The sequence below is a fragment of the Solanum stenotomum genome, chromosome 6, assembly GCF_019186545.1.
Source record: "Solanum stenotomum isolate F172 chromosome 6, ASM1918654v1, whole genome shotgun sequence".
In the NCBI taxonomy this organism is placed as follows: Eukaryota; Viridiplantae; Streptophyta; class Magnoliopsida; order Solanales; family Solanaceae; genus Solanum; species Solanum stenotomum.
The window spans coordinates 31,521,080-31,524,754 of record NC_064287.1 but is presented as its reverse complement, the minus strand read 5'-3'; positions in this window follow the sequence as shown (position 1 = coordinate 31,524,754).

Genomic DNA, 3,675 nt, shown 5'->3' with positions numbered 1-3,675 from the left:
TCTAAGGATGAATCCTCCAAGCTTCACTGGTTTAAGCACTACTAAGGATCCAAAATAATTTGTTGAGGAAGTGCAGAAGGTGTTTGAGGTTATGCACATTGCCGATGTTGAGCGAGTAGAACTAGCTGCATATCAACTAAAGAGTGTTGCTAGGACTTAGTTTGACCAGTGGAAGAAGGGTAGAGATGAGGGCGCACCAATTTTTACTTGGGTTATGTTTGAGGAGGCTTTCTTGCGGCGTTTCTTTCCCCGTGAACGGAGAGAAGCAAAGGTATGAGAATTCCTTACACTTAAGAAGGATTCACTGAGTGTTCATGTGTACAGTTTGAAGTTCACCCAACTTTCCCGATATGCTCTGGAGATGGTTGCAGATATGTGAAGAAAGATGAGTCTATTTGTTGTTGGGTTGTATCGTCTGTCAGTGATGCTAATAGGGGACATGGACATAGAGAGATTTATGGTTTATGTGCAGCAGATTGAGGAAGAGAAGCTGAGTGATATAGAAGAATTCAGAAACAAGAAAGCTAAGATAGGGAATGAGTCTGGGCAGCAATTGAGTAATGTAAACCGTTCTTCCTTTCAACATAAGCAAAAGGGACATGCTCCATCATTTGCTAGTACACCTGCAGTAAGGAACAAAAATGAGTATAATAGTCAAAATTCGCAGAATTTCAGAGCTAGACCTGCTCAGTCTCAGGGTAGTGTGGCATAAGGAGGTAATTAGGCTCATACATGTGCTAAGTGTGGTACAAACCACCTAGGTACTTGTCGCGATGGCTCTACTGGATGTTTCAAGTGCGGGCAAGAGGATCACTTCATGAAAAAATGTCCTAAGAACAAGCAAGAAAATTAGTATAGGGGCAATAAAGCCCAATCTTCTTCAGTTTCTCCACTAGATCGGGTTGCACCTAGAGGAGCTACTTTAGGGACTGGCGGAGGAGCAAACCGTCTATATGCGATCACTAGTCCAAGAGTAGGATAATTCTCCAGATGTTGTCACTGTTATGATCAATGTCTTTACTTTTGATTTTTATGCTTTGCTAGACCCAAGGCGAGTTTATCTTTTGTGACCCCATGTGTTGCTATGAATTTTGATGTTTTCTTGAGCAACTTTGTGAGCCCTTTAGTTTTTCTACACCTGTTGGGGAGTCCATTCTATCTTAGAGAGTCTATCGTGATTGTACTATTTATGTGAATCACAAGAGCACCATGGCTGATTTAGTTGAGTTAGACATGGTAGATTTTGATATTATTTTGGGTATGGACTAGCTTTATACCTGTTATGCCTCCATTGATTGTAGAACTCGAGTTGTTAATTTCCAGTTTCCTAAGGGTTGTTTTATTTCGTACCTAAAGGCGAGAAAGTTAGTTTCCAAGGGGTGTGTCTATCACTTAATTCGAGTAAATGATTCTAGTGTTGAGACACCACTTATTGAGTCAGTTCCTGTTGTAAGTGATTTTCCAGAGGTCTTTCCAGATAATCTACCCGGAGTCTCTATTGAGATAGAAATAGACTTCGGTATATATATTATTCCTGATACTCATCCTATATCCCATCCACCATATACAATGGCTCCAACAGAGTTGAAAGAGTTAAAATATCTCCTTGAGAAGGGCTTTATTCGACCAAGTATCTCACCTTGGGAAGCTTCGGTCTTATTTGTGAGGAAAAAGGATGGTTCTCTTAGAATGTGTATAGACTACCGTTACTTGAACAAGGTTACTATCAAGAATAAGTATCCTCTTCCGAGAATTGATGATCTCTTCGATCAGCTTCACAGTGCCACGTGTTTCTCTAACATAGACCTTAGATCTGGCTAACATCAGTTAAGAGTAAGGGAATGTGATATTCCAAAGACATCTTTCCGAACCTGTTATGGTCATTATGAGTTTTTGGTCATGTCGCTCGGTTTCACTAATGCACCNCATCAGTTAAGAGTAAGGGAATGTGATATTCCAAAGACATCTTTCCGAACCTGTTATGGTCATTATGAGTTTTTGGTCATGTTTCTCGGTTTCACTAATGCACCTACAACGTTCATGGACCTTATGAATAGAGTATTCAAGCCTTATTTAGATATGTTTGTTATGAAGTTCATTGATGACATTCTAATCTATTCGAGGAATGAGGAAGATCATGCTAGCCATCTCAGAATAGTTCTCCAACCTCTAAAGGATAGAGAGTAGTATGCTAAGTTCTCGAAATGTGAGTTTTGGCTTGAGTCTGTGGCATTCTTAGACCACATTGTTTTCGGTGATGGAATTAGAGTTGATACTCAGAAAATAGAGGCAGTGCAGAATTGGCCTAGAGCCATATCTTCAACTGATATTAGGAGTTTCTTGGGGTATGCTGGATATTATAGAAAGTTCGTAGAGGGGTTCTCATCTATTTTGTCCCCTTTGACAAAGTTGACTAAAAAAGTAGTGAAGTTTCAATGGTCTGAAGCTTGTGAGAAAGGCTTTTAGGAATTGAAAAAGCGGTTGACTACTGCCCGTGTATTGACTTACCAGAAGGTACTCAAGGTTTTGTGGTATATTGTGTTGCGTCCATAGTTGGTTGGGGTTGTGTGTTAATGCATAATGGTAAAGTTATATCTTATGCCTCCAGACAACTGAAAGTTCACGATAAGAATTACCCAACCCATAGTCTAGAGTTGGCTGTCGTAGTATTTGCTTTGAAAATATGGCATCATGATATTTATGGTGTTCATGTGGATAAGTTCACCAATCACAAGAGTCTACAGTATAGATTCAGTCAGAAAGAGCTTACTCTCAGATAAAGAAGGTGGTTAGAGTTACTCAAGAATTATGACATTAGTATCCTCTATCAACCAGGTAGGGCTAATGTTGTTGTTGATGACTTGAGCATGTTGTCTATAGGTAGTACCGCCCATGTTGAGGAACAAAAGAGTGAGTTAGCGAAAGATGTGCACATACTTGCACGATTAGGAGTTCGACTAATGGATTCCACAGAAGGAGTGGTGGTGATGAATGGGGCGGAATCATCATTAGTGTCTGAAGTTAAAGAGAAATAAGACCAAGATCCTATTTTGCTTGAATTGAAGGCCAATGTTCATAAGCAAAAAGTAATGGCTTTTGAACAAGGGGGAGATGACATATTGAGGTATCAAGGTAGGTAGTGTGTACCAAGGGTGGATGAACTCCAAGAGAGGATCATGGAGGAAGCTCATAGCTCTATATATTCCTTTCATCTGGGTTCCACAAAGATTTATCGTGATTTGAGAAAAGTATATTGGTGGAATAGTATGAAAAAAAGTATTGGTGAGTTCATTGCTAAATTCCCGAATTGTCAATAAGTTAAAGTAGAGCACCAAAGGCCCGGTGGTATGGCTAAGAATATAGAACTTCCAAAATGGAAGTGGGAGATGATCAATATGATTTCATCATAAGTTTACCAAGGTCTCGCAAGCAACTGGATTCTATTTGGGTGATTGTGGATCGAATGACCAAATCAACACATTTTTTGCCGGTAAACATTACCCATTCAGCAGAGGATTATTCCAAGTTATACATTCAAGAGGTAGTAAGACTTCATGGAGTCCCTATTTCGATTATGTAAAATATAGGTGCACAATTTACTGCACCGTTTTGGAAATCTTTTCAAAAAGGCTTAGGTTCAAAAGTGAACTTCAGTACTGTTTTTCATCCTCAGAC